Here is a 10,199-nt window from a genome sequence, read left to right on the forward strand (position 1 = left end):
TGTAGGACCTAGTAATGTATCCCTCATTTGTCCCCAATCCCATCTCCCATTGGTCAGTCACCTACTTTTCCCCAAAGTGTCCCCTATGCTTTTACCATGAATACATATATGCTTGTGCTGTGTGTGTTTACATGCATTTAAATCTAGGTTCCTCACGTGAGAAAAATGTGATAATTGTCTTTCTTGGTCTTTCTCATTTCACTTAACATGATCTCAAGTTCCATCTATTTTCACAAAAATTGTATCATTTCATTCTTTATGGCTAGATAAAGCAACACACACACACACACACACACACACATATACATATATCCATATCCTTTATGTATCAGCTCATGACCATATAGGCTGGATCTATGTCTTGGCTCTCACAAATAATGCTACAACAATGTGCAAGACCCCTTGTGGTCTGCTGACTCTGAGTCTGCCAGGTCTATGCTCAGGAGAGGGGTAGTTGGAATATGGGAGTTCTATTTTTTTGTTTTGAGGAACCTCCATCACTGATTTCCACGGTGGCTACACAAGTTTCTTGTGGCACCTTCAGAGCCACAGATGGACGTCTTTAATTGTGGCTAATCCCATCCGTCTGAGCAGTCTCTGAAAGAGAAACCAGACACTTAGCGGCCAGAGTTGCCATTGGCCAGGTGGAGCATAAACTCAAAGTTCCTTCCTGGCACTCCCCAGAGTTTCTTGGAGATCAGCTGGCTTCTGAAAATGAAGGGAACACAGCAGGTCCCGTCACCAAAGAGGAGCATCCAGCAAACGCTGCAGGCTCAGCTCATGCCCTGGAAGAGTTTGCTCCCAGGGAGGGCAATGAAACCAAAGGAGCTGGACGCAGAATTGTAAGTGACAGGTTTCCGACCTGGAAAAGCAAACAATGGAGAGTGGCACATAGTGGTTTGCTGTGGGAAAGGTTGTTTTGTTGCATGGAGACGGTCTTCGGTGGCTCAATGAGGAACCTTCCTTGTTTATCTTTAGAGCCTTAGTCCTGGCCATGGTCCTGCAGGCTTGAGTGTACTCAGAGACTTCTGAACAAGAGAGTTTAGCTTATAAACTCGTTGCATGGAAGACTTCGGTGAGTTTCTCCTGTACTTCAAGTTGGAGAATTCAGGTGGAGAAGGTGGGGGAGCGATGCAGAGGGAGGATGGAAGCTGTGGCTGCAGCCTAAGGTTCCTGGGTGCTCAGGAGAGCTCTGCATTCCCCACTTCAGTGGTCAGCTCTGTGGGATTTGGCTTTCAGTTCCTTTGGATTTAAAAAACTAGGTTTGCCTTTAAGTTGTGTTTCTTGAGTTCTTTGTAATGAGGGATGGATGGGTGAGTCGGCTGTTAGAGCATTCACTGCTGTCTCAGAGGACCCGAGTTCAGTTCTTAGTCCGTGTCTCTGGCCTCATGCACCCCTGTGCATGCAGACACACACGCGCGCGCACACAGACACACACGCGCGCGCACACAGACACACACACACACACACACACACACACAAAGAACACAGAGGTGGGAGCAGAAGGGGAAAGAGAATTAAAAATAATTTGAATTTTTTTAAAGCAGGGGGAAAAGTTAGGACTCAGTGGTTCTCGACCTCCTAATGTTTTGACCCTTAATACAGTTTCTCATGTTGTGGTGACCTCGACCATACATTTATTTTTTGTTGCTACTTCATAACTGTAATTTTGCTGCCGTTATGATCATAATGTAAATATCTGATATGTAAGATATTTGCTATCCAACCCAAAAGGGCTCATGACACACAGGTTCACAGCCACTGGGTTAGGCTTTGGGGTTGGGAATTCTTCTTTGTTTTCCAGTTTAAGTTTCCTTACAACTGTTTGCACATAGGGAGAGGTATTTTTTTTTTAATTCTCTACTATTCTGGCTACAATTTCTTTTAAATCCCTCAAAGATGTCTATCTTCAAAGGGTAAAGATTTTTGCTGAAGGGTTATGGGGAAGGTTGACTGCCCAGAAATAAGTCAATAAAGAGAAGAAGTCCAGATGGACATGACTGGGGGCTGACATGTTCACAGGCAACATTGTAAAGACAAACACTGCCTGGGTGGGATGATGGGAAGGGAAGGCACGTTTCAATGTATTGGATGAAGAAAACAGGGAAGATATTTTCCTTCCAAGGAGACTGTGAAGCAGCATGAGGACACGAGCTTAGGCTCCACCCACATGAGCGCCAATCATGGCTCCATGGCTGTTTACCTTAAAAGTAATAGAGAAATCACTAGTTCTGAGCATGTTTCTACCTACCTTGTTCAAAACAATTAGCTACCCGGGAATAAACAATAACTAATATATGTAGTTAATTAATTTTCAACAGTGATTGGGCCAATCCAATGGGGAACTAGTCTTCTCAATGAAAGTTTGGGGAAAAACAACAAAAGGGAGCTGGGACTCTACCTCACAACAGGCTCAGAAACAACACCAAGGAATTAAGACTTGGCTTTTTTTTTTTTTTACTTTTTTATTAATCATTTTATTCGTTTACATTTCAAATGATATCCCCCTTCCTGTTTACCCCTCCACAAACCTCCCATCTCTCCCCCTCCCCTTTGTCTCTATGAGGGTGCTCCTTCACCCACTCCCCCACTCCCCCCTCACCCCTCTAGCATCCCCCTAAGCTGGGGCATCACTAAGCTGGGGCATCAAGCTCCCTTCCCTCCCACTGATGTAAGATAAGGCCATGCTCTGTTACTTATGTATCTGGAGTCATGGCTCCCTCCATGTATACTCTTTGGTTGTTGGTTTAGTCCCTGGGAGTTCTGAGTGGTCCAGTAAGTTGATATTGTTCTTCTTATGGGGTTGCAGTCCCCTTCAGCTCCTTCAGTCCTTTCCCTCGCTCTTCCATTAGGGTCCCCAGGCTCAGTCTGATGGTTGGCTGTGAGTATCTGCATCTGTATTAGTCAGGTGCTGGCAGAGCCTCTCATGGAACAGCCATATCAGGCTCCTGTCAGCAAGTGCTTCTTGGCATCAACAGTAGTGTCTGGGTTTGGTGTCTGCAAATGGGATGGATCCTTAGGTGGGGCAGTCTCTGGATGACTTTCCTTATGTATCTGTTCCATTTTTTTTGTCCCTGTCTTTCCTTTGAACAGGAACATTTCTGGGTTGAAATTTTTGAGATGTGTGGGTGGTCCCATCCCACAAATGGGGGCCATGCCTATCTACTAAGGGAGGTCTCTATAGATTGTATCTCCCTTTTTTGGTTATTATGGCTAAAGCCATCCCCATTGGGTTCTATGGATGAACTAAAACTATCGGACTATATTTATAAGAAATATAACGGTTCAGTTGGGTTCCAGCAGCAACTGAAGCCGCTCAGTTCTTCTGTAGCTCTTTCTGTTTCCCCTTTGCTTCTGGAAACACAGCATCTGGTGTGGCTGTCTCTGATGACGGTGTCATCAAGGTGTTCAATGACATGAAAGTGTGTAAGTCCTCACACTGGAAGAAGTGAGAGAGGACAAGAAAAATATTCTGGTTGGTGGGCAGGGATATCCTGGAAGGAGATGTGGAACTGTCTCTGAATGACCCCTACACCACTTTTGTCAAGATGCTGCCAGACAAGGACTGGCGCTATGCTCTCTGTGACGCAACCTATGAGACCAAGGAGAGCAAGAAGGGAGACCTGCTGTTTATCTTCTGGACCCCAAGAGTGCTCCCCTTAAGATAAAAATTATCTATGGCAGCACCAAGGATGCCATCATGACGAAACTGACAGAAATCAAGCATGAATTACAAGCAGACGTCTACGAGAGGGCCAAGACTGCTGCACCCTGGCAGAAAAACTACATAGCAGTGCCACCATCTTTTTGGATGGCAAGCCTTTCTGAGAGGCTTCCAGCCCCTGCCTGAAGCATATAGCAACCCCAGACTAGCTCTTGGATGTTACAAACTGGCACTTTTCTGCCAGACCAGAGGGGCCAGGGATCGAAGTAAGGGGAGGACAATCGTTTCACTCCAGTTGCCAAAGTCCTTGCCACCCACTGAATCACCCTCCTCCCTCCATTATCATAGTTCTGGACTTCCCAACCTGCTTTTGACCTTCTGTTCCCTTTGGGCTTAAGTAGACCAAGTCCTGTCCCAGGCACCAGTTTGGGGGGAGCCTATATTTTTTACCAACAGCCCTTCTCCTCATCAGTCTTCATTCCGTGCTGCCAACTTTTAACTGCAATAGTGATGTCTGTGCTGTCTGTTTAGCTTTGTGTGTAAACAAAATGTGGAAATGGTCATCACTGCACCCGCTAGGTGCTCTTTTTCCTTTCCCTTGATTTTGGCTACACGGGGGAGGGGGGGAGGTAATTAACAAAAGAAGAGGAAGAAGAGAAGGAGGAGGAGAAACATAGCGATAAACCATCATGACCTTGGTGTGAGTCATGGCATCTTAGGTATGACGCCAAGATGACAAGTGGCAGAGAGAGAGAATCTAATAAATTAGATTCTGTCTAGATGAAAATGCTCGTGCCTCAGTGGCCATCATTAAAAAATGCAAGAAAAAGGATAGGAAATGGTAGAAATGTTTATAAGACATATGTCCAAGGAACTTGAACCCAAAATGTGTAAAAGACAAAACTCAATAATAAAAAGACAAACATCCAGTTTTAAGACTGTTATGTCAGTTACTCTTCTACTGTTGTGAAGAGACACTATGACCAAGGAAATTTATTTATTTTTTAAAAAAATGCATTTAATTGGGCTTGGGCTTGATTACAGTTTCAAAGAGTTAGGCATCATCATCATGGCAGGAAATGAAGCAACAGGCAGGCAGGCATGTTGCTAGAAGTAACTGAAAGCTTAAATCATACCCACAGGCAGGCAGCAGAAAGAGAGCCATACTGGGCCTGGTGTGGGCTTTTGAAACCTCAAAGCCCACACACAGTGGCTCATCTCCTCCAACAAGTCCACACCTCCTAGTCCTTCCTAAACAGTCCACCTGGAAACCAAACATTCGAATCTATCAGCCCTCTGGGGGCCATTCTCATTCAAACCACCTCAATAGGCCAACAAATACGAACAGATTTTTCTCCAAAAAGAACGTACAAATGGTCAATAACCACACAAAAAAGATACTTCACGTAATTGGCCATTAGAAAATATTAATCAAAATGAGGCAGAGACACTATGCCCACTAGAATGGCAAGATGTTGGCAAGTCTGGGAAAGTTGGGACTTGTAGCTGTTGCTGACCAAAATGTAAAAGGTTACAGACATTTTGGAAAACAGCTGGGCAGCCCTTCATAAAGATGAACATTAATGATTTTATTCTGAGGTATATCATCAAAGAGAATTAAAAGCATAGCCACACACAAATCTTGCACACAAATACCAATAATGGTGTTATTCATAATAGCAAAAAGACATAAGCAACCCTCATAACTACCAGCTAAAGAATGAGGAAGTGAGCTGTGGTATCCACATACACTGGAATACTATTACGCCCAACATAAAATGAAGTGTTGACATATGCTACATGGACAAGGTTTTAAAACATGGTAAATAAAAAGAAAAAACACCCTGTCACAAAATAACCACATATAGTAGATGCCTGTCTGTGAGAAACATCCAGAATAGGAACTTCTTCCCTCTATGGATGAAGTGGAATGTCTTGTTTCTAGAAAGAGAAAGTGGTCGATACCTGGGCAGAGAGGAGAGAAGTGGAAAGGCAGAAATACTGCTCTTGAGTACAAGGTTTCTTTAGTAGTGATGCAAATGTTCTAAAATTAGATGCTGGCAACAGTTGCACAACCTGCGTATACTACACTGGACGCTCATACAGGTGAACTTTGTATTATACGGATTATGCTATTATGTGGCTGAAACAAGTTAGGGCCAAGGAGGTGGCTCTGCAGGAAGGAGTTTGATCACTGAACCCCACGTGATGGACAGAACAGATTTCTACCAGACTTCTACCCTCTGACCCACCAGCACAGTTGTGGCACACTTGTCCACACATGCTCGTGAGTGTGTACACAGATAATCAGTTGCTTTAAACAATGCATCATATTTTATTGAGAATATAAAAGCAAACAGTGGGAAATGCTTTCAGGTAGCTAGAGTTGCTGCGAGTGGATTGAAGTCATATTCAAATTCTTTACAAATATTAGCTAAGTTTCCAACAAATCTGTTTGTGGATCCCCTTATTCTCTCTTCACAGATGAAGAAACTAAAACATGGAGTTTTTAAGATCCCAGGAGATGAAAGTGGCACATTAAGCATTCAAACACAGAAAAAGTAAAAAGTAAAAAATAGAAAAATTTAAACATGAGCTAGAGAGATGGTTCAGGAGTTAAGAGCAATGGCTGCTCTTCCAGAGGACCCAGATTCACCTCCTAGCACCTACAAGGTAGCTCCCAACTGTGTATAGGGCCAGTCCTAGGACAACTTATTGCCTTTGCAGGTACTGTACAAATGTGGCCCACAAACATACATACAGGCAAAACCCCATACACATTAAATAAAAATACATTTAAAAAATTTCAAACATGTTTTTTAAAAACAAAATATGTACTGGCCCCAGAAGCCAACTTAAAATATAAGGAGAAATATCTAAAATTAAGAAAAAATAGCATATAATTGATGACAAAGCCTCTGACAGCTAATGTCTGAAAGTAAAATGTAGAAATACACAGACAAATAGATAACCAGACAGACAGACGGACAGGTGGACAGGGACACATACGGTCATACCCTCTGTATGAGATGCTAGTGAGGTGATACAGATCTGTTGTCCCAACAGTTGGGAGGGAAGGCAGGAGGGTCAGCAGCTCAAAGCCAGGCTAGACTACACAGCAGAAAACAAAAAGAAACAAAAGAAAAAGCAACAAATGGAGTTGGGTTGGCCCTGAAGGGGATCTATCCAGAGTGTCTTAAGGAGGAGTCGTTCTACACAGTCCCACAGTACAGAAAGCATCTGGATAATCAAGTCAGAAATTAAGGGGCACCTGGAGGTGGTACTAGTCTCGCTTATGACTATTCCTGTGAGCTTGAGAGGTCATCATCCCCTCCCCACTGAGATGCGCCTTCTCTAACATGAGCTATCCTAACTGGATGCATTGTGAAGTCCATACTAGTTCCTAGGCATCGAGTTCCTAGAGTCATCTCAAAACCATCATAGCCATTTGTGAACACAGATCTGTGTCATAAGATGGTCCATTGATATTAACGTCATCTCTACTGCCCTTGGCCTCTGGTAAGGAAGGAGCCAAGAAGCCATATGTTTAATTACTCTCTTTTGATAAGGACTCTCAACTATATTTAGTCATGTTGGATGTACTTTAAAGATTACCAAACTACTATGTCGAACTTTGGGATTGAAATGTAAATTTGAGGACACTCTAATGTGAATAGTAATTTTCTCGGGGATATGGGGTACAGACAATGTTTAATTTCTTCTATATGTTTTATGTATTTTCAGAACAATAAATAAGTATACATTTGTTTTATAAATAATACCACTAACCTATTAACTTGAAAATTGTAACTTTTATGTTATATCTTACTCTAATGATATCACCAAAAAATGCCCCTATAAAGGCACAAATAATCATATCTCTAAAAATAATTACCAACTTATATATAGCCAAAGGCAGAGTATGCAATAGATGCTGTACAATCTGTCTGCTGATAATGCTAATTAAATCAAAAAACAAAGGCTTTGTAAATCTAGTGTCCTGGGGATAGATGGGTGTGCTTCACCCAGCATCCAGGCTCCAATGTCAAAGTGTCTGTCTGTGGTCAGGGAGTCAGTTTGTACATAATCACAAGGACTGGCTGTCACTGAGCCATGAAGGTGTCGTGCTGGAATCAGCCACGTGGGAGAATTTACACAGTGGAAATCATCCACCACAACACAGTAGAGCTTTGTTTTCTGGAAAACGAGCTTATTAACATATCATTGGTAAATATGAAATGTGTTAGTCAATCACAATAACAGGATGATGAAAATGAATGGCAAATGGTGTGTGTGTGTGTGTGTGTGTGTGTGTGTGTGTGTGTGTGTGTGTGTGTGTATCTTGTATGCATATATGTATACATGTGTGTGAGGGTGAGATTAAAGTCAACTTTGGAGATCTTGTTCTGCCACTCTCCACGTTATCTTTGAGACAGTCTCAAAGTTCACAGCCCTGACCAGAGTGACTGGCCATCAAGCCCGTGGAACCTGCTTGCTTCCATCCCACCCCCTGGTACTAGACAGAGTTGCGAGCACATGACATCATTCTTGTTACATGGGTACTAAGGATCATGAAGCATCTAGGGGTACAGGAACTATGTCATTGTTTTTATCCATGAAAAGGCAGAAAATAAGTGTTCCTGGAAATCTGGGAGAGTCCCAACAGAGCCGTCAGATGATACTAGTGAAATCAGGGTTCTCCTTTGAAGTTTTTAATCTTGCTAATGAAAGAATTAAAGGATGGGAACAAACAGAAACACAAGGGCAAAGAACGGAGTCAAACAGAAGATTAAGGACAGTGTGTTAGAGTTAAACTGGAAAGCTCCAGGGCAGGCAAGCAATAGAGAAGAGAAGGAACGAGCGCCATGTTTCTGGAGCTAAGGTAGCATGGAGGTCATGCCAGCAGGCAGCTACAAAAAGAATAAGGAAGCTGGGGTTGGGGATTTAGCTCAGTGGTAGAGCACTTGCATAGCAAGCGCAAGGCCCTGGGTTCAGTCCTCAGCTCAAAAAAAAAAAAAAAAAAAAAAAAAAAGAATAAGAAAGCTGTCATTAGGTAGGGTTTTACTGCTGTGAACAGACCTCATGACCAAGACAACTCTTACAAGGATAACATTTAATCAGGGCTGGCTTACAGGGTCAGAGTTTCAGTCCAGTACCACCAAGGTGGGAGTATGGCATTGTCAAGGCAGACATGGTGCAGGAGAAGTTGAGAGTTCTGCACCTTCATCTGAAAGCCACTAGAAGACTGGATTCTAGGGAGCTAGAATGAGAGTCTTAAAGCTCACACCCACAATGACACACTTCCTCCAACAAGGCCATACCTATTCCAACAAGGCCATACCTCCTAATAGTGCCACTCCCTGAGCCAAGCATACTCAAACCATCACAGAAACCCATAGCATTAGTTAGGTATTTTAAAGGCAACCCTGCTTGGGTTGAACTGCTCAGTCAACTGTAGCCAAGACTCTTCTAAAGAGCTCACCCAAGACAGGCTTATGGTTAGGAATAGTGTCTGCCTTCCAGAAGAGCCCCAGCCTCAAGTCTCTTTTCTTTCTGTCACAAAGACCAAATCCACAATGGAAAGGTTGCTTCAAGTGTGTTCTGTTTCCTGCAGTTGGAATACTAATTTGCTAATCTTTCTGGGGGCAAAATTCCTTCTGTCATGACTTCTATAGAGAGTTATATATTCCTATATTGTCAAGGCCAATGTCTTTCTTCTCCCTGCATCCTTTCAAAGATAGTTTGCCCTGGAGACAGTCTGAATGACCATGGTCCTGGATCACAGATTTGGGTTAACCAAAATTCCTTGTTCCAACGAGGAAGCAATCTCACGACATTTTATAGTTTTACAGATCAAAAAAAAAGTCATGAGTTGAGGCAAGTTTAAAATACATTGGTGGGTACAGCAGAAAGGCAGGTACGTCAAGAGATAAATTAACCCCATCTCTAATCCTTATCATAGAAACCATAAAACAGAAGATTTTAAAGACACCAAAAGGGACTTTTGGTCATGGAATGCTGCCCTCAAGTTAGCCTGGAGCAATACCAGCTTCTTGATGGAACCATTACCATGAATGGTGTGGCATTTGGAGGCCACAGATTCTTGGTTCTGCTTGTGAGATTGGGTCTGCGAGGAAAAGAAACCATACTTTTTAATTGTGCTATGTGTGAATCTACTCAAAATTAGTGAAAAATTAGTCAAAAATCACAATTGGGGCTGGAGAAAATGGCCCAGCAGTTAAAACCACATGCTTCCTCTTTCACTGCCGTTCATATTAGCCAAGACAGACTAGCTCACAGATGAGTCTCCTTTCTAACTTTGCTTAAGCACAGAAGAAACACTCCCTTACAAATAGAAATTGATATTCCATGCCTCTAGAAAGCTGTTTTGAAACTGTTTTTCTGTTTTTAATTTAATTGTATGCCTTGATAGCCAAACCCTACACCCCTAGAAAGGACGGGGGAGAGAAAGAAGAGGAGGAAAGATTAAACAGTCATAGAGTCCCCACCTCAAATCTAGCCTAGCAGCAGAGAG

General features: G+C 42.8%; 1 pseudogene across 1 annotated transcript; it reads left to right on the top strand.

Moving 5' to 3' along the window:
- Positions 1–714: 714 nt before the first annotated feature.
- Cfl1-ps3 (cofilin 1, pseudogene 3) lies at positions 715–6,778 on the top strand (annotated as a pseudogene). Its single transcript, XR_015643100.1, has 2 exons — positions 715–842; positions 3,290–6,778. The product of XR_015643100.1 is annotated as a cofilin 1, pseudogene 3 (transcript).
- The last annotated feature ends 3,421 nt before the right edge of the window (positions 6,779–10,199 follow it).

This window comes from Rattus norvegicus, chromosome 18, assembly GCF_021556685.1.
Source record: "Rattus norvegicus strain SHRSP/BbbUtx chromosome 18, alternate assembly SHRSP_T2T, whole genome shotgun sequence".
NCBI lineage: Eukaryota > Metazoa > Chordata > Mammalia > Rodentia > Muridae > Rattus > Rattus norvegicus.